We start from the raw sequence: 7,248 nt of genomic DNA, 5'->3' as shown, positions 1-7,248 counted from the left end.
CAAAAAACATCGAAAAGCCGATGGAATTGGCCGATGTTTTTGAAAAAAAAAAGGACTTTAAGGACCTTTGTTGTTTTACTTTTTTAATACAAAGTAAAGGGAGTTATTATTTTCATATAAAATTGTTTACTTAAATTTCAGTATGAATTTCTATTTTAGTCACCCCTGAAAGAGTTTTTAATACTGCAGTTCAGGTACTAAACAAGTTAATTATCGCGTTGTTTCTTGCGGCTCGATGTACGTATGTATCTCTCATAAGTCATACCTTTAAAATGGTAAGGCTAGATTTTCGCATGTGGAGTGTGCGTACGTTCCAGTTGTGCACTTCCCTTTTTGTTTTTGATCGGGTGATCGGGTGTTCAAAAAAGGCTATTTACTCATTTTTTGTGGCTATTAATTACTTATTTGAATGTAAAACTTATATAGCGTATCAGACTGAAGATCATTTGGTGATATATTGCCGAATTGGAGACTATGGAAACAAATATGAGATGGCGAAACCGGTTTTGTTTCATTATGCTAGATTTCCGTTGAACCGACGGTAATTTCTAATTTTTCGATGTTTGTAATATGAATCACAGTAATGCAGTCTTTTCTGCATCGCTTCGGCGGAGCTACAAGTTGGAGACCCGTCGAAATACATTTTGGGGTCCTATTTCTCTATCACAGAAGTTGTAAAACATTTATCATAAGCATTTTTGTAACTCCTACGGTGCCCCTATGGTTATGGGGCCTCTCGCGCAATTGCAACATTTGCTATATTTTAAATCCGCCACTGCACGTCAAAACAAACACGGGTGCAAATTTTAAAAGGGTTTTTCTGCTCAATGTTTATGATTGTTTTGAACTCTATTTTTTACGACTATTTTTTGTATTTCTGAGAATACCTGCATGCCCCTCCTCCCACTCCCTCAATTTCTGAAATTAAACTCTAGTTGTACTTCTTAGTTGTTTAAAACTAACACCATTCACAAAGTTAGAGATTTTTTGTTCAAGCTTTATCTATTGTTTAGGAAGAATTTAGAGCATTAATGTAAGAAATTGATTAAAGACGTTTTGAATGGTGACATAATTCGGAAATCAAAGGAACTTTTGAATTTTTTCTTCGGAAGTGCTGAAGTAGATTCCGAAACTCTTCCGAGGCGTTGGTGGTAGCGGTTCTGTACTAAAAAAATGAAACCGAAGTTGGGACCGTAGTTTCATGTTGTGAGTTACTTCTAAATCAGAGGGTGATGCCCCTAACCCACCCTCGTCGTTTCAAGCATTTCTTAAACATTTAGCGATTATTTATTTTGGTCAAGAAATGTCATTTTGCGTATTTCTTATACTTGTTTCACATATATTTCGTAATGCGCCATCTTTTTTGCATTATTAATAGCGATCGATTTCTTTTATCTGTTGTAAGTAACTATTTTTATGTATTTATATAAAATCAATGAATAAGTTATTTTCGTTTTCATCATATTTTTAATAATATGTTATAGAAAAGTTTCAAGGATTTTCATTATGATATTTTTAAATTTCAGAAAATTATTGTTAAATTGGAAAATATAATTTGAACTTGTTTGTAGTGCTTCATAAAAGATTAAACAATCAAATTGCTCAATATTACGTGTGCAAACATCAGATCAAGTAGTATATGTATTCAGTTATTAACTTGGTGTAAATATTGAGTTTGTTTATTGTAGCTGCGTTTTAAGAACCTCGCTCTTTTCATGGCTATTCCTATTTTCCGCAAAATTTATGTCACTGTTATAGTTTTTATGAAAAATGCAAACTTTTCTATTAATAAATTTGAAATAAGTATAAAAATATTCCTATTATGATTTAATATTGTAATTTATCTGTTACCTTTTTTGTTTAATTTGATGACTAAAAAATGTCTACGTGCAATCTTTCCACTTTAATTGCGTAATCTATTGGCAGTTTCATAGTTTTATTAATTTTTTTGAATGATTAAACAACATAATTTAATGTTTTTTATGTTTAGTGTACCTAAATCCATACATTATTACAATATTACTGAAATCTTAGTTATATGTTCAATTAAAAAAACAAATCAATTGGTTACTAAACAGTCTCTTTGATTTTCTTTTTTTTTTTTTTGAGCAATCACGATTGCTTATTGTTCTCATTTGACTGTTTTTGGCGTTACGCTGATTTTTCCCATCGCCACCCTCCGCACCATCACCGCGGACCGGCTGGCTCCTCGCGATGCTGCTCCTATAGCGAAAGCCATCTCCAGGTTGCATCCATGTCCTACACACACGCGCATACATAAACAACTACACACACACACAAACACATACACACACAAACACATACACACACATACACACATACAAACACTTACACACACGCATACATACAGACACCCACACATACACAAATACCCACACATTCATGCATGCACACATACACATACCCCCCCACACACACATTCATACACATACGTCGAAATCTGATTTTTTTTTTTTTTTTTTTTTTTGTGTGTGATTACAATTCCTTATTCGTAGAAAGGAAGTAAGGTGAATTGAATCAATGATCCTTTAAATTCCTGACAATCTTATCAATTTATTTCTGTTAGATTTCTTTGAGCAATCACGATTGCTCATTGTTCTCATTTGACTGTCCTTGACGTTACGCTGAGTTTATTTACCCCCCCCCCCCTCCGCCTCCATCTGCAGCACTCCCGCTCACCGTCTTCCGCAGGCGCAGCTTCTCCGATCCTGAACAATGTCCCCCGAAATCCGCTTCTCCTGGTCGGTGGCGTCCATGTCCTACATACGCTCATACACACACAAACACACACACGCCTATGTACATGTCCATGCACACACAGGCCTACACATGAAAAGACTTACACACACACACACGCCTACGTGTATGCACAGGTCTGCGCACACACAAGCCTAAACATTCATGCGTGCCTACACACGCACAACTATACGCACGTAACCGCCCCAAGAGAATGGCAGGTTTGAGGGGACAGGAGCAGTTTCTAGAAACTAACTCCAATGAGTAGCGTCCTGTCGCAACTCGTGATTGCGAAAAACATAATTTGAATTAAAAATATCAGAATTCAAATTATTATTTTTTTTTACCTTTTTTTTTTGCCATCGGCCATCAGCATCGGCCATCGGCCATCGGCAATCGGCCATTTGGAGAAAAACATCGGCCATCGGCCATCTTTGAACAATCGGCCAACAATCGGCATCGGCCCATCGGCCAAAAAATGCCATCGGTCGAGCCCTAGAAAAAAGTGTCAAAGAAGTGTAGTGAAAAAAGTTCTTAATCAAAGTGTATATGATTATTTTGTTCTTGAAAAACTATATCTTAGTTCAGGCAATGTTTTAAAATATTTTTCTGCAAGTGAAAGTTTTAATTTACACTATCATGCTCCTAATAAGAGCTAAAAACACTAGAAAAAATTTCACTTTTAAATATTTTGTAAAAAGATAGGCAGGTTTAAAAAGTAACCGTTGTTCTGGAATTTGTCAAGTCAAGAACGTCTTGGACCCCTTAAAGTATTTAGCCAAATTATTTTTTGAATATTCAGTCAGATTAGCCAATCATCATCTGGCGAAGCCAAATATTTTCCCAAAGCGTTGAATGCACTTTAGAATCTTAATAGTTGTTATTTCTATTCTGTGAATAAAGTCTTAGCAATGTAATAACTTTTTAAAAAGCAGTTAAAGTACTGGAGTGCAAAATTAGCTTTAAAAACCTTATGTGATAGCCTCTGCGGAAAACGGAAAATTGTAAAATGTGTATATAAGTAAAAGCAACGAAACTGTTACGAACCAATTAGCACTTTAATTATCAAATCACATTCACATTTCAACAGTTACATCACAGACTGAACTTTTGATTTTTCTATTTTAAACAGCATTCTCTAAAATACCCAATTTCTTTTGATTAATTACTAACACTCAAGAAGCTGAAACGAAAACAAATGCAGGGTGGGAAAGAGGGAATATTTTACACGATAACAATTGCAGTTTTCATACAAAACACAGATACAATAAGTTTATCTTTAAAGGCAAGTTTAATCGTTTGTGGTAAACATATATATTTTGCTAATACACAGACATTTTTTTAAAACTAACCATTCAGTTATTAAAACGTTCTTCTTATTGGTTCTTAGGTTCTAAAACCACATTATTAACATCATTTCAGGTGTTTCAGTACAAAATATGCTGAAATTTAAATTATTTTAAGAATTGAATACAATTCTTAATTTATCCTTAAATGATAGGTTTATCTTAGATACATAAGTTTATTTTATAAATATTTTTATATAGTTTTATTGCCTAAAATATGTAAAAGAGGCACTCGACTTTTCTGAATATTTTTATAACAAAATGGCATTCACCTACGCAGACAAATTTGAACAAATAACACAAACAAGTATACATTGTCTAAAATGACTTGAAATAAGTGCTTCAAATTTGCATTGCGAATTATTTCAGAATCAGTTCTGTCTTGTGGTTTGTATGTAACCAGTTGTAATTTAAACATGCTACCACACCTGTATTATGTAGAAATGCAAATGTGAAAGAAAAAAAATTTTTCACTCCTGAATTTTACAAACCCTGAACTTTGGCATTACTCAGCCTTTTTTAATCTACCACCTTTTTGATGTTTCAAAATTATTGTTGTACAATGACTCTACAAGTGTACGTAATTTTCTTTCGAACTTGTGCCAAATCAGGCAAAAAAAAGTTGTTTGAATGAGCAAGTTGTTTTCTTTACTGAAAATTATATATATTTATTAATGTCAGAGGAGCTTTTGTTAAAATTTTGTTATGCCTAGAAATTAAAAAAAAATAATAAATAAATAATTCGAGAATGTCCTCCCAATTATATCTGGTCACAAAACCATACTTTTTGAATAATTAAACTAATACATTGCTATAGTGATACAGGAACAATAGAAAAAAAAGTGAAAAGTCCCATGTTGACTGCTGTGGAGATCATGGAGATCAAGGGAATATTGGTTTCAGCAAAGAAAAATCAGTCTGTGAAAGCAACTGTTGCATTGAAGGGAGAGATTCCAAGTGAAGCAGGGATCAGTTGGCCAATGAGAGGTTCGAATTTGGTCTTGGAGCAAGGCAATTTTAGTTTTTCGTTCCGATGGTTGCAGACTGTAGAAAACAGCAGTAAGTTCTTTAGGTGGCTTCTCTGGAATCACACTGGAAAAATAGAAGATGAAATAAGTCAAGTTTGATACTGTGTGTGTGTGTTTTTTTTGAAGCAGTTAAAAGACTGCCTATTTATTTTAGAATCCAATATTTTTAATTTTTAGTACTATAAGGGAAAGAGCTGTTCTAGAACCAGTGGCATAGAGTGGATGTAGAAGTAGAAAATGCTTAGACCAAACCTGTCAGTTTAGGGGTGGGTCAGTTAAAGCATGGAGCTGCTGCATTACGTACTGTCAGCTTTTGATAACTTGAAGACTTTTTAACTCGAATATTCCTCGTCTCAAAGTTTTCATTGGGTCCCAAACTTTGTGAGAACTTCCTATTACTCAAACTACCAATAACTTTGTTTTTAGCCAGTACCCTCAGTCCCTTGGGACTTCAAGTTTTCAAGAGTGAACTATATCTTGCAATCCCAATTTTTTGCAAAATGTTTTTTTTTTTTTTTCAGTTTTTTTATTGCAATACTTAGGTAGAATAACGACCTGAGACTGTCAGAGGTTTTCAAAATGATTCTATAAATGATTTAAACAAAACGGGAAAAGTTATTGCAGCTCATATCTCTTTGTAGCTACAGATAAGTGAATTTTCCTTAAATGTTTTTGGAGATACCTACCTTTGCTACTATACACTTCAATTGTTTCCTGACCATTAACAGCTCCTCTATGCATGTTGATGAGCGCATGATCCACGAAGAAATCTATACAATTAAAATCTGCGTAACTGTCTGAGATCAGTAACTCTCCTCCAGACTTTCAATGTCTACCAGGTCAGTAATGGTACCTTTGGATGCAGAACATCCAGGGAAAACCGATCCACCCTCTCTCACTCCTTTAACCTTAAATGGTTGGACATCTAGCCCCGAGGAGATCCAAGGATGTTATGACATTCCTGGATATCTGGAAGACATCCAGGAGTAAAAGCATTAAAGTCATAAATGATCATTCACAGTAGGCGACATTGAGACACCACAGTTGACAAATGATGATCCCTAGTAAATGGAATAAAGCTTGCAGCAAAATATGATTTAAATGCACTCCCAGTTATACTTTTGTTGATATCCAAGAAGAGTCCCCACTACCCTTCTTTCTAAATACTCTAATGCATAGCTAAAGTATTGTAGGGGTACTAAAAGTAATTGATATTTTCTTGATCTCGCGTGCGAACAAAGAAATGTCATTGAAAATCAGCTTACGGAACAGAACTGAAAGCAGGAGGGAAAAGCTGCACTCGGTATCATATCTTTTTCACATTTTCAGTGTGGTCTTTAAAACAAAAAGTTACTGCAGTTTGCTACTTTGCCACTGTTTTATCAGCAGCGGTTTTGAATAATTTTGGACCTACTATAAGCAAGTTGTAAAAAAGTCGCAGCGTCATTTTTTTTTAAATGAGAGAAACTGCAAAACTACAATTCTGTGGTAGGGGAGACGACCCAATTTTTGTTTTTTTACTTTCCATTGTTTTGTAGAATAGTTAGAATGAAATAAAAAAATATGCATTAATGCAGTTTTGCATTTTTCACATTACTATGGCTAAAAAAAGCATAATTCTATGTAGGAATGGTACAAAAAATTGTATTCCTCAAGTCCGCATATGGGTAAGGGAGACTTGATCCAACACTTAAAGAGAAATGCTTCCTTCATAAATGTAAGAAAACTCATAGATATTGAAATCAAAAACATAGGTTTGATGGGATTTTTTTTTTTTTTTTTTTTGTTGAATTAAGTGATACTTGAAATGAATAAACAAAATGTTGTTAACTCTTTAGGTGAAGTGTTTTTACTTCCTTTTACAAAAATGGAAGTATTGTATTCGCAAAAGAATTTTCACTCAAAAATCTATCCATGGGTGCAAGACCTTCCGTCTCAGGACGGATTTCCGTCTTGGACAAAATTTCCGAGACGGAGGTCGGGAGGAAAGAAATTCGATGAATTTTCTTTCAGTTTTTACTAAAAAAGAAAAATTAAGTGTTTGAAAAATATGCTTTAACCACTAGATCGTTCCATAGCCACGAATTTACATCGACATTCTCTCGATTTTTCGCCAT

At 34.2% G+C, this 7,248-nt stretch overlaps 1 protein-coding gene across 1 annotated transcript in view; it reads right to left on the bottom strand.

Moving 5' to 3' along the window:
* Positions 1-3,796: 3,796 nt before the first annotated feature.
* LOC129216199 (major centromere autoantigen B-like) overlaps positions 3,797-7,248 on the bottom strand; it is a 47,393-nt gene continuing 43,941 nt past the window's right edge. The window contains exon 4 of the mRNA XM_054850386.1: positions 3,797-5,195. The gene's annotated coding sequence lies outside the window, so the exon portion shown is untranslated. The remainder of the gene's footprint in view (positions 5,196-7,248) is intronic.

The sequence above is a fragment of the Uloborus diversus genome, chromosome 2 (assembly GCF_026930045.1).
Source record: "Uloborus diversus isolate 005 chromosome 2, Udiv.v.3.1, whole genome shotgun sequence".
NCBI lineage: Eukaryota > Metazoa > Arthropoda > Arachnida > Araneae > Uloboridae > Uloborus > Uloborus diversus.
This window is presented reverse-complemented; position numbering and strand designations above follow the sequence as displayed.